This window comes from Platichthys flesus, chromosome 6, assembly GCF_949316205.1.
Source record: "Platichthys flesus chromosome 6, fPlaFle2.1, whole genome shotgun sequence".
NCBI classification, from domain to species: Eukaryota; Metazoa; Chordata; class Actinopteri; order Pleuronectiformes; family Pleuronectidae; genus Platichthys; species Platichthys flesus.
This window is the reverse complement of record NC_084950.1, coordinates 19,615,356-19,641,434: the sequence shown is the minus strand read 5'-3', so window position 1 is coordinate 19,641,434 and position 26,079 is coordinate 19,615,356. Positions and strand designations below refer to the sequence as shown.

At 43.0% G+C, this 26,079-nt stretch overlaps 1 protein-coding gene across 3 annotated transcripts in view; it reads left to right on the top strand.

Annotated features, from left to right (window-relative positions):
* LOC133954866 (transcription factor SOX-6-like) overlaps positions 1-26,079 on the top strand; it is a 101,021-nt gene that overhangs the window by 7,051 nt on the left and 67,891 nt on the right. For all 3 annotated transcript variants that reach the window (XM_062389403.1, XM_062389402.1, XM_062389400.1), the window contains exon 2: positions 8,743-8,812. The gene's annotated coding sequence lies outside the window, so the exon portion shown is untranslated. The remainder of the gene's footprint in view (positions 1-8,742; positions 8,813-26,079) is intronic.

Here is a 26,079-nt window from a genome sequence, read left to right as displayed (position 1 = left end):
CATTCTGAATTGTCGCAAAGTAAACCCCACCCGTCTGGCACTCCCTGCAGACTAAAACGAACAAAAAAACACTATTTGCACTAACTTGTGATGAAAGTCTGCTTCTGATGCTGCACGAATCGCCTTCAGAGTGTGGTCACCATTTTGCACTAATGACAAAGATCTTTTGTGTGAGTGGTTTCCGTTTTCATTTTCATACAACACTTCCTCCCACCATGATTGTTTGTTTATCAGAGGATAGAAAAGAAATCAAACATTCGCTGAAATGTTTGTGGCTAAGAAAAAGGACCTGTATCACGAATCAGGACCACACGCCAATGTGTTTTTGTGCTTTGCCTTGGACAGTGTGCACACACCGTGCAAGGACACACAAGCTTTCTAAGATGAACACAAACACATTTCTAAACAGATAAGAATAAACTGAGGGCACAGTTGTTCAGTATCTCACTTTGTGTGGTTGTGGTTCTTCATCCTAACCCCGGAAAGGATGACGTTTGTTCTTTTAAGTGGCATGTGACATGTATAATTTCACATTGTTCAGTCATAAACAGTTTGACATTAGCGCATACTCATTTCACTCAAGGTTAAATAGTAACTGGAGGATATAAAGGCCTGAATAGGAAAATAGAGCGGATGTCTATAACCAGTAGTCTGGGAGACAAGTATCTTATTTCATTCAAATGTAAATATATATATATATATATATGCAGTTGACATGAAATTGAGGGACTTGTAATAGAGGGATGCCTTACAAAACAGATTGCCTGAATTGTAGCTGCAGTGGCTCTAGTTTGACTCTAGTTTGGTTAAAACTCCAGAATAGCTGGAAGCTACATTTCCCTTAATGCAAATCAATGGTGTCTTGTCATTAGATCCTGGTTAACGCCTAAGTCCTCATGCACCCAGGTTGTAACACAAGCTTTTTATTAAAAAGCCTGATAACCCAGATGACATCACCGTGATACCATCAGGCTTATTTTCTTAGACTTGTCACAGCTCCTCCTCCCCATCATCATTAAACATCAGGCGTATGCATGCCAGGTCAGATCATAACTCTGTATTGGAAATGAAAAACAAAGCTTTCACTCTTAACGAAGTGCACTGAAGATTTCTCGGAGGAAAACTTAGATCGTCCTTTCCAGAAATCTGTACAGAAATGTGCATGGAATTGTTTTTATGTGGCTAAACAAAGTCAAATAGATTGATGAAAAAGATCAGACAAATGCAAACAAGCCTGGTGGTATCGTACTCACAGCTCATATTTACATAGTATCATTGGATTGCTCTCCGCTCCGCCCATCTGTGGAAGCGTCACCCTCTTCTGAGGGCGGGCGAGCTAACTTTCACTTTACCACTCGCGGTGGTTTTGGAGTAACGGGGAGTGGCAGCGCGGCTCGGGGTGCGAGGCCTCTGAAATGACCCTGTGGCGAAGCAGTGAGTGCCAGGATAACATGGTCCCACCCACCAAGCCAAAGCCCAAATCCAATTGGTCGCTAGCCAGCTTGTCTGCGTAGGGCGTTGCCATGGTTTCCTGGCCCCAAAGAAGTCTTTAATTGAGCCGTTGTCATCATGAGATGGTGGTGAGCGCATGGGCTCGCAGTGGAGAGATAAAGGCAACGGTGGAAATAAAAGGAGAAAGAGGGGAAATGAGGGGGGCTGAATATCGACGATGTGGCTCAGAATAGACGCGAGCCGCTTGACGGACAGCTCTGAGAGCAGCCTGTCTCTGTGAGACCTGCACATCAGGTTCATTCCCTATATCATGAAGTTCCCAGGGCTGTTACGCCTGGGCCAGTATTCATAAATGACATGCTCCTTACATGCTCCTGGCTCATGTCTATTTGTATATATGGTATTCTGTGTCCTGTACACGCTACTGGATTAGCAGGAGCGCGGAGCGTGGTGTTCAGTGATGCTGGGCGTGCAGGGGAGTGGCACTGGTCTTGGGTATCACGCTGACTGGGATCAGACCTCAGGTTTCCGCCACGTAAGCCAACACACTTCAGATGGTGGACGGACGGCGGCATCATGGCCTGCTGGCATTTGTGCCCCAAGGTTTCACAGGAGTGCACATTATACTTAGTGATAGTAGCACTGTGTGTGTTTGTGTGTTTGTGTGTGTGTGTGTGTGTGTGTGTGCCTGTGTGCGAAATATGTGAAACAACTCCATGGCGCCCAGCTGCTGTACTTTTTCTGTGCGTCTGATGTTTACCAACGTTTTTGGGAGCAAATTTATAGATTTTACTGTTGCGTCTGAGATGAGACGATATCGGACACAACCGATCAGGTCAATCATATCAGCATCACTGTTAGAGGTGGCTCATTTTTCTTGGCTCGCAAACCAAATAAAATGTCCCTTTGCCACGCTCTAGATTATGGTTCCCGTCTGGAGCAGCTTCCATAGCAGGAGGGAAAATCGCTGCCTCAGCAAACTGTTTAGTCTCATTCTCAAGGAGCTTACACTGTGTCTCCCGGTTTAATGTGGGAAACATACTGTACGTAGGCTGGCCTGTGATGTCAATTGTTATTGCTGGAGGCCAGCTATAGGAAAAATCTCATTTGCCTTCTCTAAAGCACTGTTGTGAAAAGGAGCTTATGTCATAAAGACGCTATTGTGGCTGCGGCGGGGCATGCTGTGTGTGTGTACGTGCGTGTGGGTCTCAATGTGTCACTATACTTTGACCCATACATTGTGGATTTCACGTGTGTTTTCCTCACATTTGTGCAAGTTTCAATGGACAATAGCTCCTGTGCCTGTTTCTTCCTGGTGCACACAAAGAGAGTTAAGTGTTGGCTTTATATGCAGGAGATTTATGAATTAAAGCTGCTTTTATGGCCGCCACAAACTATGACATATTTGTTGTGCCTGCCTCGGCTTGATTTCATATTTTTCGTTGATTGTGCGGCATCGTGTCTTTTGCTGGTGGAGGTAATGACGGGGAGGATTGAGGGAGTCACGGTGTGGTCACCCTGAAGAGAACAAAACCCAAATACTTTCATTAGAAAATAATGACCTCTTAAAGGGACTTGTTTGACATATATCACACATATAATACCTGAACATAATAATTCTAAAATGTGCAAGTTAACTTTTCTAACCTGCCAAAGTGCCCAGTCCGGGCTGCAAAGCTTTTTCTGCAGCCCACAAAGTTTTACTTCCAGCTGCAAATGTGTTCATGTGCTAATCCATCGAATTTCCCTCAATCAAGTTTTCATTGAAACCTGCTCCAAACTGAGATGGAATCAAATAAGAAAAAAAAGCCAGCGCCTGAAAGATCAATAACCTTCAGATGAGAAGTCTGTTTCTGTCGGGGACACAGAAACATTACAACCGTGGAAAATCAAAATCCTCATCTACAAATATCTAAATATTAGTTATATAGTCATATCACGTACCTGTCAAATTAAATGTGCAACAAGTAAGAGCAGTGTGTGGTGCGGGAGTTCAGCTCTGGTAGATCAGATAAACTATGTTGGATTTCTTTTATGAATTCAAATTGTAGACATATGGTGGGAGGAGGAGGAGATTGAGATGAAACAGTCGATATTTATTGTCGCCACAGGTTTTCTGTTTTTTTTTTTTTTAAGCCAAATTGTGACAAGCACCCCCTCCACCTCAACGAGCCTCCACTCACAGTCGGCCTCTCCGTGTTCCACTGAGCAGCAGATTTGTGCGCTGTCCTCTAAATCATTTCCCTCTCTCGCAGATTGCTCCCTGCTGGAATATTGGCCTGACAGCCGTTTTTTTTCCTTCTCTCTGCTTCCCCAGCGGACTCATTTACATTTATGCACGCAGCAATTAATTACAGGCTGGCGCTGGCCTTGTAAATTAGAGGGAGCCGAGGTTGCCCTCATTAATTCCCCCTGACAGTTAAAGCCTTGTTTGGGTCGTGACAAAGTTGACTTCAGGCCGGGACAGTGAAAGGCTTAGCAGTGGCTGGCTGGTTGTCGTACATCTGATATCACTTTGTAGCAAATAAAGGAAATGGACTGTCTTGATGAAAACATTGTTTTGTGCGATCTCTTTTTGTTTGAAAAAAAAATCCATATTTAAATTCTAAATTCCAGAAAGTTGTTGTCTTTGCAGCAACAGGTTATCATTCCATCCCTTGGGTTTCATCTTTAGCGGGATGTCCCTTGTGTGTTTTGGGGGTCTTTCTCCCAAATACTTGTGGAGGGGCTTTTTCTATAGACCCAGGAGTCAGCCAGGCGACTTCTCACGGTATTGGCCTTTTCATGCAAAGACGCTCCAACTTTTCCTGGCTCCTTCCCTCACAAGGCCCTCCTTTCTTCTCTGTCACGCAGCGATGTGTTTGTGCATACCTCACCGGCTTGACAAAAGAAGGGAGAGATCCTTTTCACTTCTGCCTTTGACATTCACCTCTTGTTTTTACAATCTTTCCAAGGCGCACTGTTTGCACAGTGGAACAGGCTTTGTCTTGAAGACGCGGCACAATGGCGAGCGCCATAATGTAATCTCCTAAGGGTAGTGAGCGGAGGGGCGAGGTTTAGATGTATGTGCTGGCGCTTGCCCCAACCAACCCTGGCGCTCCCTCCCACCCTCCACTTAAGCAATATTTCATGTTAACAGCGACTTTGGAGAGAATACAAGGTGTCACTTAGGCCTCTGTAACGTTCACCTAGGGCTTTTGTGAGGGAAACACAAAAGCTTTTCACTCATGCGAACATCCGCTTTCCTCGTTCCACTTATTAAAGGTGTCGTGAGTAGCGACGGGTTGCCCACCCACATGCATATCTGTAACCCCGTCTTTTTATCTACATAACCCGAAAACAGTTACGCTGAAATGTTTTCCTTCCCCCACCGTTTCAAGGGTTTTAGCAGAGCTGAACACAACCGCACTTAGGACACAAGATGCAAACAAAGTCCGGCACTTTGCACCCAACCCACGAGAGAAGGGGCCAATACGAGTCAGTTCAAGTGCTCGTTGGATCTTCGGTGTCAGATTTGGCAGTTTCTGCAACTAACAGTTTTTGAAAGGTTATAATTATTTGTATAAAACCGACAACCTGACAATCACTACCACTTACGCGAGAGGTTGAGAGTCATAAGCTCTTTTCTTTTTTCAACACAACTGCTTTAATTGTTTTCGTATGAATGAGTTCGGCAGCAGCAGCAGCGCTTTAAATATACGTCTGTCTCTTTTATTTGAATGTTTATTGTGTTGCAGGCCTCTCCTGCGACAGCCAGGTTCTCAGCCTGTCTTCGCGTGTGGCTGTTCAGAACAGCTATAAACATTTTTGCCTTCAGACAAGCCCGGACAACATGACCTATGAACTAGTTTGTTTCGAACATACCCCTGGTGTTTAGGATGTCACTCTGCAAGGATCAACCCCTCCAACACATTAACAGTGAACATAATCCAGCAGCAGTTCTTCAAAATGTATTATTGAAGCAGATTATCTTGTTGTTAAGGATTCTTATCTAAAGCCTAATGACAAAATCCTTAAATCCAGTGGGAACCTATTCTACCAGACTAAGTGTGAACATAGCTCAGTGATATCTGGAAGGTGAGTCGCCCCTGTGTGAAAACACAGAGGTAATAAAACATGAGGTCCTCCAAGAGTCAACATGTGTTATTAGCTTATCATGTCATGGTCAACGGAAATCCACTCTTGCATATGATTAGCTGGAACCATTCTCCGTTTCCTACGGTGCAGACATGGAAGTGGCAGCACGGAGCCTCATGTGGCGTTGGGCTCATTGAGAGGGCTTCTGTCTCATAGAGTTCCATTGTTCTTACTCCAGTGTGTCCGCGTCTGCACAAGTGCTGCTGACAGCTGCAACAAGACAGCATTTGGGACTGTGCATATTTTGTTGTGTCAATGCGTGCATTCATTGTGCAGGTGCAGGGCCTTGCTCCGAGTATAATAAAGTACATCTCCTCGCTGTGCGCCATATTCTTCACCTCTCCTGTTACAATCGGTGAAGCTATGATGTCACGGCTTCGCTCTTGCCAAAAGGACGGCTCTGGCCTTTCGTTGTGCTGCTGTCAGGATCCCGTGCAGACAGGTGCCTTGCTGCTGCTGGCTCAATGGTAACATGTGGCATTTTACAGCTGTTGGACAGTGGGCCAAAAAGGTAGCTGTTACTTCCTGCAGTTGTCAGGAGGAGCCTGACATGGCTTTATTGCTGGGTTCTCCTATGTCATCTCCCCTCGGAGGTGGAGGAGAAGAGCAGTGGTTGCGACCGGGAGAGAAAAGAACCTTGTGAAAAACAGGCATAATGTGCTTTCTTAAGAGGGAGTATGCAAAGTACAGGGAACAAAAGAAAGAAGAAGAAATGGGCTTGTTGTCTGAGAGTTTGTGTCAGCTTGTCTGTGACTCAGTGATGCATTCGGTCTACTTTCTGAAGTGTCTTTCTCTCTATCACACTTCAGGGCTGTGGAATATAATAAGATCAGGTTATTTTCTTATATCATCATATCTTATTACGTGGCAAATATTTGCAATTAAATGTATCGTATAAGTTATAGTCTGTGGTGTGTCCTGTTATATCACTTTCTACGTGATAACATTGACATTTAGTCAACTTTGTTTCACATCGGGAGAAAAATGAATGTGTTCATTGTTTTTGTAACAATATGATCGTATCAATTAATATCTTATCAAACAAGCATAATATGTCTGGAGGCTGCGGCTCACAAAGGGTTAATATGCACATGTAGAAGCTTGAATTTCCGCAAATTATATGCATGAAGATTCCTGCCACACCTTCAGTCACAGCAATATGGCACCACTCCTTCACACAGTTAGCAATAACTGATAAAAACATCTTAATATTTAACATCCTCACCAAACCTGTCACTGCATTGTTCGGTGGGTGACTTCAACTTAACAAAGTTGGATTCTACTCCACAAAAAAAAAAAGCGGTTGCTTGTATCTGTTCAGCATATTACGCACATATCACCATATGCAAAAAAAATGGAAATAAAATGTAAGGGACCTTCTCTGCATGATGCATGTGAGTGTGTATATGGGATTGTATGGCTGCACACGAGGCTGTTGCTTCATGTGCACTTTGAGGCTCCTTCTGCGCTGGGCGGCCAGCTGTCTCTCTGATTACCCAGCATCCTCCAGGTGTCAGATCTGCCATCGGCAGATGAGTGGCAAGGCATGTGGAGCGCAGGAATGGAGGGAAGAATAAGGGGGGGGGGGGGGGTCGGGGGGGGGGCGGGCTGGTGTAGCGGGACAGAATAACTGGTCTCGAAGACAGCTGGAACATGTTCAGACGGGTCAGCGAGAGCTGCACGAGTACCAATGTGGCGCATGGGATTCCAACTCGCAGTCGCTTGATTGCAGAGGTGGCTCCTGGAATCTTTTGAGCTGTTAAACTTTTGTCGGACAATACTTCTACAAGAGAGAAAGAGAGAGAAGGGGGGGGGGGAGAGAAAGAAGTTACGTCTTACAGTAATGTTTGCAGGGATGTTAGAAGTGTGTTTTTGCCGACTATTTGTTATCATTATTATTATTATCATCACAACAACTTTCTTAGCGTGCAAGCCTTTGAGCTGTTCTGGTCAGAATTGCCCTTAATTGTGCCCTGAGAGGAAAAATGCATCCAAGAGAATCATTTGGTTGATTCAATGCATAAATAAAAGATCATAGACGACCAGTGTGGGCTTTTTTCTTCATTGTTCTCAATTAGCCTCAAATTGTGGAATCAAAGGCGTGTTTGTGTTGTGCTCTTTGTACAACTAAGATGCTGTGTTAAGGCGCGGCCATGATGCATAGTGTAAGAGAAATGCCCTTGTGTGCGTTTTATTGGCTGTTTGTGTGAACACAGCCTCTCTTAGTCTGTGTATATCCTCTTCACTCCTTTATTTCATTAGCGGCCTTCCACTCTCAATTAAGACTGCCTCCCATCCTCTCTCTATCTGGGGCCCTCGGAGGGCCTTCCTGTCCTGAGCAGCGTACCTTCAAAGAGATCTGCAGTTTTCAACTTTAATGTTATTATGTGTCTTCTATAACCCTTCTTTGGAGAACGTCTGTTTGTAGTGAGGGGCTGTGTGCATGTGAAGCTATAATAAGGCTGACCCCAGTTAAGCTCTCACTGTAAGAATGGTCTGTTGAATCCAAACAGGCCAGAAATGGAGAATTGAGTATTTGCTCCTGCTCTCATTGGGATAATTTTCGTAAAAAGAACTTCATTAACTGGATTAAGAGAGACTGCGGCCTGTTTTACTTCAAAGCCACTCGCAAGAATCACTCTGTTTGTCATTTCTTCGACTTTGCGTGGCTGAGCCAGTGCCGTTATTTGTTCAGTGAAAACTGCTGTGAGGGAAATACAGTGATCCTCTGTTGGTTCTGCTGGTTCTTCACACAGGACCTCTGTTCTGTCCTGAACATCCACTGCAGAGCGGCTTCAGGTGAGCCGACAGGGTGTTCACCGCGCTCCAGGAAGAACACGATCCAATTCAAACGCTGGAGCGATGTGAAGAATTTAGTCAGTGTTCATTAAAATGTTTTCCTGATTTGTATGGCCACACGCTCGTCCTTCAATGGGTTGGTGCACTTACATTTCAGGGCTTTGCACAAAACAGATTTCATTGGTAGAACATTTCTATGGAGAAAAGTTACAGTAATATGAAATCCCTTTCACTTTTTTCTGTATGAAATCTGAGTACGACTCATGCAAGATATTATTTTCTATAAGTTGGAACTGACCCTTTTTTAATGCTGACTACAACCTAATCTCTTTCTTCTGTTTCCTTCTCTTTCAGGTGACATTCATGAATTTCAAAGTCATCCAGAAGTGAGCAGAGGGTGTTGGAGTTGAAGTCTCTTATTTCTGTAAGTTTTTGCCTCATCGTCTGATAAAAATGAAATGGATTTCTGCAGGTATTCTGTAAGACAGCAAGCTACTGTCTGCCTTTGTGCCACTGTTTTGCTCTCTGGAGGTTTACTTCCATCAAATGGCAGATAATAAGCTCACCGAGAGAACCCATTATTACCAGCAGCAACCACGTAGCTTGTATTGTTTTCACCTTGTCAGTTTGTATGTGTGTGTGTGTGTGTATGTTTGTGTGTGTGTGTGTGTGTGTGTGTGTGTGTGTGCGTGCGTATGTGTGTTTGAGTGATCATGGTGAAATGAGGTCTGTGGATATAGTGGAATATAGTCTGTTTGTCTGTTGACAGGATTTGTCAACACAATAGCATCACAACCGTGCATAACGCAGTCAGGTTTTGGAGATCAAGATCGAGGCCCGCATTTAAAGACAGGGTGTGGTCGGGCCCATGAGTCTTGAGTACTCATGTAATAATGTAGTAATGAATGCTGGGTACTCATGGGTCGGGACGTCAGCGTGTTGACAGGGCATCACAGCTGGTGTGATCCCATTACAGGATGCTCTCTGGTTGTTTCCTCGGAGCAGAGCGGAGCAGTACTGCCGGTGTTTGAACATGCCACTTTTTGCACCAGTGGTTGTTTTAGCCGAGCAGCGAGTGTTTGCACTATAGTGTGTGTTTGTGTGTATGTGTGTTAGTCCATGCCAACAAAACAGAAGTCAGCTCTGTGCATGTCCGCTACCTCGACTCCCCTCCGTCGGCACATACAGAACCCTACTGATTTGTCTCACAGCAATGGAGAGACCTCCACTCCAGTTAGTATTCTGCCCTGTGCACGCTCAATGGCTGCTTTCTCTCGGGTGAAGAAAAGGGTCTTTTAAAGAGTCTCGCAGGCATCACCCCAGGAACCTTTCAACACCAGGACCTACAGTTTGCCTTTTAATGGACTTTCTCCCTGTGAGCAATAAAGATTATATCTAGAGTCAAATAGTGCTGTAGGTAACACTAGCTCAAATGAAGCTGGTGAGGCCGATCGTGATGGTTCCAGCAGCGACAGGGAGACATATGAAATGTACAGATGGGAGCGGTTGGAGAAAAGAGTGATCTGACCATCTGGCTAATCCCCCTGTTTAAGAATACTTCTTACGGCCCTCTCTAGTGGCTCTTGAGCTGTGTCACTGCTGGGTCAACAAGTGGTCCGTTTGATTCTCACTGGCATCGTTCTTGCAGAGTGGACAGATGAGCGTCAGTGTTTTGTTGTGGGTGATAATCTGTGTCCTGGTCATCGAGTTCAGTTTCAAGGACTTGATTTATGGCTCGTGTAAATCACCTTGTATCAAAATGTGGAGCTGTGGTTCTAAACCCGGACGTTAGGCTGGCATTAAATAACACTGTGGGGTTGCTGCTCATTAATATAGGGAGGCTGGACGTTTCCACTGTTATTGTTTCTTTCATACTTGAGAAGGAGGCTTCAGTCTATTTGAACTGGTCACAAACCACCAATGAGGTCGGTGACAAGATTCTGCAATTACTTGTTTCAAAGAGTCAAAGAAGTTGGAAAACACTGATCAAGAGGAAATTAAGCAAATAGTGGATCTCTAAATATTTCTACATTGTTGAGTAATTTATATTTGATCCCTTAGCTGCTGTAAAATAATAGAAAGATCACGACAGTTAATACTGACCTAATGTAAGTTATTTCGTTGTCTAATTGCACCGCGTTTAAAGAAAGGAATTTGGTCATGACTGGGAAAAAAACAGAACACTAATCTTCCCTTTTAATTCCATCAAACTGCCTTAATTTTATCATTTTATCTGGTAACTTGAAATCACATTATTGTGCCTCTGTTAACATGCGATAGGTTCTCAAATTGAATTACATTGCGGTGGGATGACAGGTAGCGGTCCTAACAAAATTAAAGTCTTTACAGGGCACAGATCCTGTCGTGACAGCAGCGATTTATGGTACCTTTGTTTGATGGACTCTGGCAGAGAGACGGCCGCCGCTGTGCCTCGGTGGATTTGCAGAATCAAGGGCTAACTACTAATGTTTCCCTGTGATCTGACGTCAGTGGACGGTTCGAAAAATCTATCTTGACACGGGCTCTTAATGGTTTGAGTATGTTTTACCGTCGGAGTGCGGAAAAATTGATTCAGATTTTCTATTTGTGAATCCAAGTTTGTTTAGAGCCAAATTAGGAGAATTAGATCTCATGCGGTACTCTAGCAGGGCGTTTATAGATATATGTGTTTTCATCAGATATATAAGCATATGCTGAAACTGCACAGTTACAAATACAGCTTAAGACGGACTTTGAGAAAAAAAATCCAGCGGCTTCACGCGTTACGACCGGCCTATTTGCGGACTCTCTCATTACACATGGCTGCAGTAATGGCAGTCATTTGCAAAGAGTTAGAATAGTGACCAGACAACAAGCAGCCACTGGGATGATTTGTGGTAAACTAATGAGCTAATGAGCTAATGAGCCCACTGAGGTTACCTGTTTGGCTTCCCCTCAAAACAATGTTCTCTTTTGCTCCTCTCCTTTTTACTTCAGCTTTGTAAGTGAACTTCACTGTGTTACAGTGCAAGGCGAATCAGTGCCACTAATGGGCAGCGTCTAACAAAATTTAGTGTAGTTTCTCAGTACTTAACCTTATGTTAACAGTAAGCTATTATGTCCTCTTGACCCGGACATTGGGTTAATTGATCTGATTTGTCCACACATATGAAATGTCCACTTAGGTCCCGAGTGGAGAGAATGCCTTGCAAGTTTGCGGCAAGGAGCTTATTTGCTGGTGGGAAACGAGAAGTGGAGTTCAGCCATCTGCTACAGCCACGCTCAAAGGTCAGCACATTGGCTCACCAGCACATGTGCGATAAGTACATATGTTTGTGTGTTATGCATTTAGTTGTTTGTCAGGCTGAGTCTGTGTCCATTTAGTTGTGTTTGTGCTCGCATGCGTGTTTGTGTTCTGTACACTCATGCCTCATGTACATCCCGTCTGAGGCCCATCTGGTTTGCTTTGAGGAGGCCCGTGGAGCTGCAGCGCGGCTGAGGCTTAAAGGCAGGGCCCGGCCAGCGGCGGTTCCTCCCCACTTACACATAAATCCACGGTACGAGGCCGGCTGCCAGCAACAGTACAGGCCGAGCCTCGTGGCTACTTCCCAAACCACCCAAGCTCATACCCCACTTTCTCTCTTCTATTGCCCTTGAAATGGGGCCTGCTCTAAATATTATCTCCCCCTGCGCTTTATCCCTCCATTTATCCCTAAGTCGGCAGAGAGAAGAAAGGAGCCGTGGGGCTGAGTCACTTTTTCCCCTGTCTTCTCCTCTCTCCAAAACCACAAGGCAGCGGCAGCGGCTTCCTGGAGATGAGCGCTTTTGTCTGTTGTGTGACCACTGTGGTTTTAGGCAGATCCTCTTCTGATGAGGTAATGTACAGGCTAGATGAGGAGGCTGAGGGAGAGTGTGTGTGTGTGTGGGGGGGGGGGGGGGGGGGTGAGCAGCTTGAAGTTTGATCTATATTTTAACCTTTGGTTTATCCAGGGAAATACTTATCCTCAAAGACGCAGGCTCCTTCTCTGTGATGATCTGCTTCACCTGGAGGCCGCACATTCACACCTCCTTAAACCCGGCCAGTGTGTTATCAAAGTGGTGGCTGCTGGTTGGCATCATCATAGCATCATATGTGTCCATTTGGAGTAGTTACTGTAGGTGGAATACAGTGTAACGTATATGGATGGTACTGTTGTATCAAAGCCTTTGGGGTGAAATATGTCACAGTTTGACGTGCTACTCTAAGTGGTTAAAGCCTTGTTCATATTTTGGACTCAAACCTCTAAAGGTTCAATCTCTCGTTGTCACCGTTCCTCTCCAATGTATTAGGAAAAAAATCAGATCAATGTTTGCAATGTTTTCACAATATCTCGACTCAATGTGAGTGTGACAGCAGCTAATGCACCAACAAATGTAACTGAAGAGATTATCAGAGGGATCAGCAAACATCCTTTACTGAGCATGTTTCCTTCCTCTGCCTGATAAGAGAGAGTTTTCTCTTTATGCCTTCAAAGTTCTGTTGACAGGACGTACGACCGACTTCTCACATAACCGTTTTTTACCAAAGTATTTGGAACAAGCACATAACTCACTGGCCCACACACATACACACACACGCACACACAAACACGCACACACACACACACACACACACACACAGATATCACATCTGCAGGAATAATACGAATTGTTTCAAGAATCTGTCACTACTGGTTAAAGTAACTGTTAGCTGAATCACCTTTACCAACAAAATTTTAGGTAGTATATACATGTCCCAATTAGCAATAAAAAGAATTTGGATAGCGATCCAGCTTGCGTGTATCTGCCTGCGTTCACACAAACATGAATTCAGCTTATCGTCTTTTCTACAAGTAGGTGCTCACGTTTTAAATTTTGAATCTCATCTCTTTTGTGACGGCTGTTATCTGCTCGCACTTCAGGATTCCCGTTTAGGAATGCCACCCGACTTGCTGACACTCGGGACAATTGCTTCCTGTTTTAACTGTTGCGGGTCGACAAGGTCAAAGTTCAGGGTCAATTTCAGCTGGTGTGCTCAGGGTTATAGGGGGACGCCACCTGGTCCTTAGATCATCATCCAGCATATTATTTTCTCCAAACAATATGCTTCACTTTTCACATTCTTCAACGAGCCACAGGTGGAGGAGGATGTTTGGCTTCTGTCAACACCTTATCAAAAAGCAGAGGGTTAAATAGCTTTGTGTTTGAATGCAGTGGTGCCCACGTAGGAAGAAAGAAGGAAGGCCAGGGCACCAAGTGCCTTCTCTGCAACAATCCCCTCGGCTGCAATGCTAACACCTGTTTCTAAGAGACTTGTGGCAGCTTCCCATTTGTGAGCACTATTTCACTGACCCTGAATGTGGCTTACCACCAAACACCAACGCAAACAACCTCACGTCCTCATTGGAATACTCTCAGTACAGTAAAACTCCTGCGTCTCACTTGTAAGCTTCAAAGCATTAGCCAAAATGAACTGGCCTTAATGGCTGCTGATTGCATTCCTACACTGGCCACCCCCGCCTCTATTCTCAGTGATCTCTTCGTTTAAGTACATGCTAACATAATTGAGGTCTCTTGCTTGATTAGATTTGCACCAGCTTTTGACAAAGCCTGCTCGAACGTAATCCAATGAGCCCCATTGTAGCGAGAGCAGAGGGATGACATCGCTCCTGGTTAGCTTCAAAATCAACTGAGCCGTCAAGCAATTAGAGGCTGCGCTGATAAAAGGGTCGGACGAGGAAAGCTAATGACACGATGCTCCTCAGAGCTGACAAGATCACAATTTAGTCACAATTGAGCCACAATTCATACGAACAAATTACCTTTATAATTTGTCAAGATTGCTTGATTTTACCCATTAAATTCATTTGAATTAATTAGGCATGAAGAATATTTCCCTCGAAGAGAGGAAGGCATTGAAACCTGATGCCTGCTATTGACTGTATTATAAAGTTGAATCATGTAATGCCATCTCTGACTGGAGGGGTCACATGTAAAGAGCCCTATAAAGCCCCATGATACAGTGTATTGTCTGTTTAGCACCTTACTTTGTCTTGCCGACACTAGGTGTCCGTCGATGTCCTGCAGGTTTTTACAAAGTGACACAAACGCCGTGCACTCAGCAGCCCTGACTCACTGGGACTGACAGGGAGCCGCCCAGCAGGGTGTGGAAGTGTTGGCTATGGCTGCGTCCTCTGGTGACACCTGCTCCTCCGTAATCACAGTTAGAGACTAAACCGCCTCCTGACCTGTGGCTGTGTCTCACACACTCAATCCCATAATCTTCTCCTTTGTTCTCTGTCACCATCAATTAGTCATGTACCAGGAGTCAGCCAGGGGAAAGCGTTGTGTGTGTGTGTGCGAGTGTGTATCAGTGTGTGTGTGTGTGTGTGTGTGTGTGTGTGTGTGTGTGTGTGTGCGGGGGGGGGGGGGGGGGGGTTCTGGACTTAACTGTTAATGTATCTGCTGTATGTATTTATGTGTCTAAGGTATTGCTTACAATTACTCGATGGGAAGATGTCATTTTCTCAAGCAAGCTGTCATCTGGGAATATTTGCTGGATTTCTAATACAACACAGTACATTGAGTATCTGTGATACTTGATGTTCATTGGGCGAAAAAGTCAATTTAACGGGTAGTTTTTATTATTCTTTCACGTTTATACAATTTCCCTAATGATGGTAAAAATAAAATAGTTGTGAGTTGCTGCCTGAGAGTCAATCCAGGTTGATCTTTTATTCTGTTGAATATTGTAACATTTTATTTCATGAGCTGAAGAAAAAAAAACTGAGGAAATCTTAAAGCTGAAAGAACAACCTGAGAAGGCTTCTCCTTTTAGTTCATTATTCTTTCCAGATAGACACACCTGAAACCGACTGTTTGTGTTGTCTGTCTTTATGTCACTTTACAAGAATACATGGACTTGGTCTAATTGATCTTTGCTAGTTGAGATCAGTGTCTAGATTAAGAACAGGAAGGCTTTTGACTGAGCCAACACTCCCTTTCTCTCTCTTTATCTCCCCTTCACATCTACGCTGTATCTGTAAACCGCCCTCTACCTCCTCCCTTCTTGACAATAGGATTTCATGCTCGCTATAAATAGGCCTGAACAAGTTGGCACTCACCTGTTCAAGCTGCAACTAATCCAGAACTATTTCTACAGTTCCCTTGAGGTTCAGTGATTGGGGCCATGAGGTGCTAGGGGATGAGCAGGCATGCTGGTATGTTGGAGAGAACGATGTAAAGAAAGAGAGAAAGGAAAGAAAGATTTGGGATGCAGGCCTAGCATGTTAAAAGGCCGTTTAGGAAATCAAAATGTATAGATTGTGGTTTCAGGATGTTTTTCCAGCGCTTTTCCCATGTTGTTGTAATTAATTGGACACAGTCAGTCAGTCTTGGCAGGACAGGAAGAGCGGGTCAGGGATTGTGGAATTGTATGCGCACTAACAGAGCCTTACGTTTTGAAATGAATATAGTATATACACCACCTTATCAGGCTCCTGTGTGTTTACAGGCCATTGTTGACACTAGTTGATACGCAGTGCGATAAATGCACTTTGATTTTCAGGGGAAACAATATGGTATTATGTGAGCCAGGGACACTTTAGACTGAAGTAACTGTGATATGAACCCAAGACAAATTTATGTGTGTGTGTGTGTTGAGCAGGGCAAACAGTGTTTGAGTGTTTGTTAAAGCCTTTGGACGAGGCTCCAAAACACTTGGCTCCCCTTCAAATTCTGGATCACTCGCTGATAATAGAGACAGAGTTTTGATGCCGTTGCCAATTTGTTGTTAATAAAAGAAACGTGTTTAGATATGCAGTGAAAACTGCTGCGTACAGACGTCACCACAGGGAGTACATATATACAAACGCAAATGATTTATCATCTGGATGCTAATAATTTAACGTATGGAGTCTTGCTCAATAATTAATGTCTATTGGCATATGACCCTATGTGCCATACAGTAAACAGCATGTCTCATAACTATGTATGAGATCTTGTATTCGGCTAATATATGGTCGAAAGGCCCAGAGACAAGCCCAGGGTCTTAATAAATCAGCCATATCTAACGAACCTCTTAATTGTGATTTACAGCCCAGTGCTACGATGGAGAGAGAGATGGTTAAAGAGAGAGAGAGAGAGAGAGAGAGAGAGAGAGAGAGAGAGAGAGGGGGTCCGCTGCTATATTAAAAACGCTGCTTCCAGCAACTGTGACATTCTTGTGTGAGTCTCACGAGAGGTTTGTCCAGATAAGATACTTAATGCGACAAAAATCCGAACAGCTGGACGACTAACTGTTCCACTCACGGTCCTATCAACAACAGAGGACTGGGGATATTTATACATTAACTTAAAGCAGTAATCGTACAGTTCCAGGTTCTTTTACTGCAAGTAGTGAATCAGCATTTTCAGTGCACGCAGAACTGTGATGTGTGGTCTTTAGATTTTTTTGGGTTGTTTTGTTGATCTCCTGTTGTTAAGGTTCTCTCTTTTATTTGTTCCTATTCGTACACAACAAGTGTAAAAGCTTTGAACCATTTGTACAACAGAATCACAACAGTGTTAAATGCTGATGAGATGAAGATGATGAAGCTGAGCAGCAAAAAAACACTATTGATATGAAAAGCTCACAGCCTAATGCACACCTCCCAGACTCTCCTCTGTTGACGTCATGTCATGTCGGATTGAACAGCTCCACCTGAGTCTTAAATATTTGCCCTGATTCAAGGGCTTAGGCCCATGTGAATAACAGCCGCTCTGACAGGCTGATTAACATGGCTTGGCTTTGTGCACTGTGAACAATGTATATTCACTTGTGTAAAAGAGAGACTGAGCTCGTAACACACACATCTCTCGACATTCAAGGCTTTAACTGTGTGTGTGTGTGTATGTGTGTGTGTGTTTGTGTACATTTCTTTTTCTTCTTATATATGCCTGCTTATGTTTGTGTTGCAGAAAAAGGTAGAGCGTGTATTAGAGTGTTCACTCTCCCCGCCTGTTATTTCTTGGCTGGTATGAACTGGTCACAGAACTGCCTGTTCAACATTTCTGCCATGTGTTTATTGAATATAGGCTGCTCTTCCATGGTATCAGGTATATCTTATCAACTCGCACATAAGTGTTTCAAATCACACCGCCTGTTTCCCATAATACACACATACAGCTAAACACTGTCATGTGCACTCGATAATGTTTGGCTTCAGTGAGTCCAGGGGACACACCGCGGGGGGATTAGTGTGGATTGTGACAGCTCGACATGCCGAGGGACACTGACGTGCCTCCAGCTGCCAAACAAGACAACTGCTCCTGGACAAGAGAAGATTTCATGGTGTTCCAGGGCTGGTTGTGCATGACCCCCAGCAGTCACAGGGAGTTCAAGAGAAGCTTCACTTCTACATGATATTATCATTTAAACAAACCATTAGGAACCTGAACACAGCAGACTTTACCTTAAGAGACCGACAAATATGATGGATAAATGGTGTTCCATGGTGCCATATTCACGCTCTGCATGTCACTATATTTGGCCAATCAGATGGAGCCCTGCTGCTAAGTAATACATTTAAGATATTCAGATCGTTGAATGGTTTTTGTGTCAATTAATCATTGCTGGAAGAAGAGAATAGATAGAGAACAGAGAATTACGAGACGGCTCGGTCAAATCTCGCTCTCGGCTATATTCTACTGCGGAAAATTGTCCAGGGTCAAATTCATCACTATAAGTGGTTGATTGTATAAAAGAGTTGCGTAGCTTATTTATGATAGTCCCATAACCAGAGGGAAAGTAACGCACGCACACACACACTGACTCTACTGCTCTCTCTCTATCTGTTATTGTGCGTCAGTGTGTGTCTCTCTCTCTCTCTCTCTCTCTCTCTCTCTCTCTCTCTCTCTCTCTCTCTCTCTCTCTCTCTCTCTCTCCCTCTCTCTCTCCCTCTCTCTCTCTCTCTCTCTCTCTCACACACACACAAACAGTCTCATCGGACATGTGTGTAAACTTAGACTTGGTAAAAACAACAGAATCTGTAAACTTGGTCAAAGTTCACGGAGCTGGAGGAGATGGCGGTGTGCTTAATGACAAAGATGATAAATAAATAAACAGTAAAAAATAATTTTCATGATCCAAACATGCATGAAAAGACCCCAATTTTCTCCCTCGTCTGTGGAGCTGTCCGTGGTCCCTGTAGCCGTAGCCAGGTGGAATTTATTGGAATGATAATGATGCTTTTCATGTTTTTTAAGTGTCTGCATAAGCTACTCACTGATTAGGTCCCTATTATCAGTGAAACCAAGCAGTGAGACTTAAGCAGCATATCCTTAAGCATTTGTTTATTTATCGCAAGTCATTTCATCAACGCACTATTCAACAAAGTTATCGCATATCGCATGTTTTCCTTATATTGTGCGGTATAGCACAGAGAACTTGTTACAACCATCTGTTTACATTACACATTCAGCCCGGTCAATAATTGAATAAAAATGTGTTGTTAATCGACTAACCAAAAGTAGCATGTCTCTGAATAATGCAGCCTATTCATGTTAGGAAAGCTGAGGAAGTCCTCAAAGCTCTTTCTCAGATAGGGAACAAAGCTCATTGTCAGAGGATAGAGAGGCAACTGGGATTACAATGGGGGCATGCAGTGAAATGACTTGTCAGTCTTAATCTGGGATTAGCAGGCTTTCAAGGCTCCTGGGTGCTCTGAAAGCCACCTGTTTGGACGCTCCGACAGATGATGCTACACCCTGACTTCTTGTTTGATTCTAATGCTTTTGTTTACGATTACTTTTAACATCATTTTTGTGCTACCATTTTAAAGATTTAATACATGCTGAATTATTCATAGTCGTTTTTGTAGATCATTTTAAATTGGCTAAAATAAAAGTTTAGACAACGAGTTTTTCTGATCCTTTGAAAGTCTGTACTCTGTAGTCGAACATCTTTGAGTGTCTGGTTTTTATTCTAATAACAAACATGTGAATGGTCAATGATGCTTCCGCTCTGTGTTTGTGTCACCAAAGAACTGACATTTATTATAACCGCTCTCCACTTTGTGCAAAGTGTTTGAGAGCGATTCAGTCCCTCTGTGCCATCATGTCACTTTAAGTCTACATTCCCTGATTTATAAATGTTAAACAGGGTTGAACAAATGCTGTAAATTAGCAAACGTTGAAGAACACTAAACAACGTCTGATTATTGTTCTCAGCTGCACTGAGACCCATGTGCCCTGTAATGATTTATTGAAGATCACATTTTTTCGCCACTAGCCTCAGGGCTAATGCAGTCACTCTGAAAAATGTGTGAGGGCAGCTGTCGCATTGCCACAGGCTTCTATCATGACTTTCGACTGTTGATGTCACCCTGAAATAGACTGCCAATGACACTTTTGAAACTTAAGCCTTTGCAACATTATCCTGCTTTGAACGCTCAATCTGGATATTTTATTTGACGTAAAGCACAGTAAACACATTTGCATTCCTTAGGTACTTTATATAAATATCCACATTGTCGTTTTGAACAAATATTGAAACTTTATTGCATATATTCCCAAACCATTGGATGTTTTTCTTGCCTGGAAAAATACATTTGCAATAGTTTCTTTTCTCAAGATCATAGGATTCCCCCTGGTTTGCGACAGGGATACAAGATCCCCCTTGTTTACTGTTCATCCTTGTCAACTATATGGAAAGGTCAAAGCACTACAAAGCTGAGAACTTGTGGAAGAAGCTTATTAGTGCATCACAGTGGCATTATGTCGGTCCACAAAGAGATCAGCAATAACCGGTGTGATATAAGGATAGTGGCTTGAAGTGAGAGGACAGTTGGTGGTCAGCTGCTACATCAGATGCTGATGCGTATTACATCCGGTAAGGAGTTTGACAAATGACGAGCTGCATATGCTTTAAGCTGATATAGATCAGAGGTGAAAATAGGTGAGGAGGAAGAGCTGATGAGAGAGAGGATAGCAGAGCAAATGTCGATGTGTGGATTTAAATGAAGAAACAAGATGCACAAAATGTTCATTGTTGAAGAATTAAAAGCTACCTTCTCCTTCTTCATGCCTTACCTATAACATATTTAAGTTCCTGATTTGTTAGGGTAAAATAACACCTCCTGAAATTTCAAATGTTATGCTCAGACTATGTTCAAGTTGGTGAAATGATATTTGTCTAAAATAGATATTGTATCATCTAATGTTGAGCCCTAACTTTACCTTTGATTGTGACATAGTTATATATATTAATACAGATATGACACTGCTCCTGATTTTATTTTGGTGTGTTCTAATTTTGAAAATCAACACTTAGGGGGCTCATCAGGGTTCTAGTCTTGGTTTAGTCTAATCTATTTTCAATTGTAGCAATGGTGAGATGAGGCTTCACAAACCACTGTTTTTACATAGACATAAAAGTACTATATCTTGAAGTCTTTCAGTGGTTCACAGTTTAATTTGATTGGGGCTTAAAGGTCTAGGACCACCGGATAATAGGATTCATATAAACATTTCATTATCAACAGCAAGTTCAGTTGTTTCTGACTGTGATACTTTGGCTGTCAACACACAAAGATGCCTTGTGCCGATTTATCAGGGTTATTTCTATGAAGTATGGTTCTGTGTCTGATGTTTTATAGGTAGTGATGGCATGCCTGATAATGTGGTCTACTTTAAGGATTAAGAAACAAAATGTTCACACTGACCAAGTTCTAACTGGGCGCGAGTTTCCAGACAAACAGTCCCTTTGAGCCACCGAGTGTTGACTTTGGTCTTCAATGGTTTCTTCAATGGTTTACTCTGTATCGTTGCCATGAAGCAGATAAATGTATATGTGTACTGTATTTGTGTTAGCAAGGGGTGTGTTCGCGTGCCAGGGAAAATAACAAGCACAAGGGAGGGTGTTGGTCAATAAGGCCGCTTCTGGATTTCGGAGGGTCTGCGGTTTTGGTCTCAAGGTACAGAGGTACAGAGCCTGGACACAGAGAGCCAGCATAGTGGTGTGTGTTTAAACTCACTGTACAAACGACGCATTCATCATTTTTTGAGTGCTCAATCATTGGCTTTAATTGAGATTTTCCATCAGTGGAACTAATGGAGACATCAGATCCCATGTTTGCTCCAGGTGTCCATCCAACGAGAGACAAAATCCTTACATCGCAATGCTTTGTCTGCCTGATGATTAATGAATCATTTGTGGAAACTGCAAAAAAGTCTGTTGTTGCAATTTTCAATCAATATTTGTTTCAAAACAAAACATTCTATAACCTAGTTCTGCCTCAAAACCTTTACTTAGTGTATATCATTTGATTGTTGAAATTAAAGAGTATAACCCTAGTGAAAAGTTACCATCCTGCACAATATCCAATAACTTCCAACTCCGGCTTCTGTCCTAAAAAAGGCTCAACCTTAGACAGTCTTGTTTTGCCTTGTTGACAGTTTTAGACTTTTCTTAAAACTGAGGAGATTAAAGTGAAACTTCTAGAACAACAATTTTCCTGAAGAGTCAGTGTCAGGGGACGATCATCCTTTAGGAGGATCTCCCTCATGCATCCAGTACAATGTAGCTGAATCACTGACCCAGTGACTAACTCATGTTTGTATTGGTGTGGGGTCCCAGACATTACATGTCAGTCACAGTGGGCCTTACTCTGATACCTTTGCCCTCTGATTTGAAGCACTTCTTTGTCTGGACAGCTATGAGGACTAGGTGGGCAATTTCCTTTCAATTCGATTTAGAAACTGGCTATACAAAAATGACTAAATAGGGATATATTTACTTGCATTTTTCCCTGGAAAAACATATTGCAGAGGAAATGGTACTTTATTAAATATTCTGTAATGTAATAGTGTTGATGATGGGGACATAAACTGTAACTCTAGGTAATTAAGAGAGAGAAATATAAGGTAACTTTGTTTAACCGAGGTTAAAACAGAGAACATACTAATGTTTAAGTTTTTAACTGCATTATAATCTTACTCTTTTAGAAAGAAATTGGTCAGTTCACGAAGACATAATTCAGTCATACCTTGTACCCTGCCTGAATAATGCCCATCTGCTCTGAGTGCCTGTGGGTTGCTAATACTTTCTAACGACATAAATACATAGAGATTCTCAGTGTAACGCTGATGTCCACACAATGCCTTCTGTTTACGTGATAATCATGAGGGGATTTGGTCGTGACGGCTGATTGATGTGCGCGCCGTTGTGACCCGACCATCTCGCCCTGCGTCTGGCCTCTCCTCACCTCCCTTCATTGTTTCACTTAAGCCATGAAAATGTCAGAGAATAGGCACAGTTGCAAGCGATAAGCACCTAGCTTTGAAATAGAGCAGCCACTTGTTGGCTCTGCTGGCAGTGAGAACCATGTTAATGGTTTGGAATTTCAGGAAACAAAACTGCTTTTCTTGCTATTATGGCAGTGACGCATTGGGCTGGTTTGGGGGTAACTGGTGTTGCTATTGAATGTGTCTATTTCGGGCAAAACGAGCTGGGCAGAGGAGAATCTCTGGGAGAAAACAGGGCAGCATGTGTGTGTGTGTGTGTGTGTGTTCACATTCCACATGTCTGACCTATGACAGTGCCCTCTGTTTGCAGCGCTGTGCGATGATATAATGAAGGTCCAGACAGACCCAAGATTTAGGAGCAGGGAGAGCCGCTCTCACACAAGGCCAATTCTCTTCAAGCCTTTTTTTTTTTCATTTATTTATCCAGGGAAATAACTGAGCACACATGTTCTTTTAAGCAACGCCCTGCTGCTCGTTCACACCTGGGAGTTGCCCGGTGCAACCACAGACTTCTACTGATGGCCACCAAACAATGTCACTGAAGCAGTTAGAAAAGCAGCAGACATTTAGGAGGCGACTTCATTAGACGCCATGAAGTTGCATTATGGGAAGGGTAAGCTCCAGCTCTAATTCAATAGTCTTTAATGGTTGGATTTGGACTTTTCTAATTCAAATTTGTATTTGTCTCTTTAATGTCTCTCAACTTTCTGGAAGTGAAGCACTACAGCCCTGCAGTTTAGCCCTTTGAAAAATAATACAATGACTGGACCTGACTGCTGGTTTAACTTTAAGCTTTACTACCTATCGCAAGTTTGCCTTTTGTATGAAATTGTGCAGACTTTATTGGTGTGTTCATTTTCCAAATACAATGGTAAATATAATGACTATGACGGTTTGTTTCTTGCCTCAGGGGAATATGTTAGTTCGATGTTGATGTGTCACATCGCTGCTCTTACTGCGTTAATAGGACAGTTAGAAATTGTGAATCTACAACAATTATCACTCAAGCTGCAAAAAGAAATCAAATGGCATTGTACAGCAGTTTTTTTATATAGGCTACACATCTAAAAACAACATAGCTTGTGTTGCTGCAGTGCCTGCACAGAGCAATGCTTCTATTTGACCTTAAAAACTCAAACAGTGCATCCCCTTGTTTTAGACGGTCCCACAGATGAACAATTTCAACGAAAGTCCTCAGTCTTCTTTCTGTCCTCTCATTCAGTGTCTCTCTTTCTCTTTCTCTTTGGTATTTCCCACTTCCTCAGCTATCCAGCTGGGACTGCTGGAGATTTTACACCCAATTGGTTGAGTCGGAGGCCTTTGTCGGAGCCCTTCTCTTGCTCCACAAGTGGCAGAAGGGACCTGGGTTGTGAATGGCGCTTTGTGTACTGTTTTTCTAAGAGGGGGCCCTCTCTCTCCCGCTCTCATCTGTCACAGGTCCCTCTCCGTCCACACTCCACAATGCCTGATTGTTTCTGCCAAGTCGCCAGGTTTCAGGCCAGATCTGAACAACGCTTTCCTGCCAAATTCTGACCCCGGTTTTCGTTTTTTTTTCCTCTCACAAAGGGATTCTAAGTTACTGTCCACGTTTCAGACGGGGGACCTAGCTAGTTGTCCACCAGCATCAGTTTTTTGAATGTGTTTTTGAATCAAAGTCTGTTAGAATGTCTGTAGTCAGCGAAGGAAACAGGAGAACCTAAACCAAAATGCTCAAAGGGAACAGGAAGTATCATTGCTGAATATACTATTATTATAATAATTACACAACACAACACAACATGCATTCAACTGAGATTGTATCATCAGGCTGCTAGCCATATACTTGTGGCGTAATCTTACTGACTTCACACTAATAAAAACTCTGAAATGTATGAAAATTGTAATTCTTCACTCAACAGTGCGTGCTGTGTGTAGTTATCAACCAGGCAATCTCAGCTGTATCACTTACCAAGAAATATTTCAGACAGGAGAACCACTTTCAGGGGAACAAGTAGATGTTTTTCTAGATGTCTGACAATATGAAAAGGCTTCTGGAGCGCCTCAGGGAGATGTGTGTGCAGATTGAATTTATTTTTCAACTGTCAGTGTCACATTATTGTCACATTACGGTTTCCTCAGAGCATCAACCTGTATCTAAACACGTTTTTTGTTTGGACTCTCTGGGAGAAGGTTGTTCCTTCTGCTATAATCTCTCAATTTCTTCCTGGATCTCAAAGAGGATGTCCGGATATTTTCAGGCTGAGTTGCTGCAGCCAAGAGAGTACATTGTTCGGAAAATTAAGACAAATAAATAACACCCACACATTTTTTTAAAGCATCATCTACAAAGATTCTGAACAGGCCAAACAACAGTGTTGTATTGTTGTCATCCCTAAATACAGAGCAGTATCTCTCTGTTTTTCTTCGTATCCTGACAATAACAGCTGCAGGCTGGTGGCAACACATAAATGGGCTGGATGATAGTTGCTCCTTTATTGCTCCTAATTATTGTGTTGACTTACATTTCACTTTTGCCTTTGTCCATATACACAGCAACCCGTTACTTTGTGAACAGCCAGATAACTAACCTGATAATCAGCTGTAATTTGGTTACTATAAATGATCAGCAGCTTTAGCAACAAAGCAAAACAAACCCAAAACTTGTTTGCAGTGTTAAAATGAAATCATCACTGACACCAACATGTCATGTGACCAAAAAAACCACAGTAGCTCCTTAACCCAGCCCATAACATTTCAGCCATGTGAGTCTAACAATGGATTCGTCTAAACTCCGGTAATGAGATTTTTTGCATGAAGTACACGGACCGACCACAAAAGGGCTTGTGGCATGCTTACCAACAAACCCTGATACTGTTGCATGATGAAACCATATCGGTGGCAGCGAGTTATGAGGCTAGGCATTCCTGGCCATATGAGACACCAGTTCCAAGAAACCCAAGTCCTAAGCCCCCCCTGTAAACACAGCACCAGCAATATTGTCCGCTAAATATAGGCTCTCCTCTGTCTTCTCCCTCTCCTGCTCTCCGTCGCTCCAGTGTGGATTGCACGAGTTGATCGCGGATTAGCGATTCGCTGTTTGTTGGTTGTCTGGGGTCTTATGATCTCATGTACTCATACCGCTGTGTCAAACAACAAAGGTCTGGAGAAATGTAAAACCTCGTGCCGACAGCTGTGGCTGTTTCAATATTCCAATCAGGTGTATGAGTGGAGCATCGTATAGCACCGGTTAAAATTGTCTAAATAAATAAATCACGACTGGAGACTCAAAACAGATTAAATTTATATAATTTGTTCACTTACAGGAGCTGTGGAGGTCTCATATAGTAACAAATGCAAAAAATCAGGCCTTCTAACTATGCATACCTAAAAAAAACATGCTCAATTGAATCGTTCTTCTCAAACAGGCTTTAA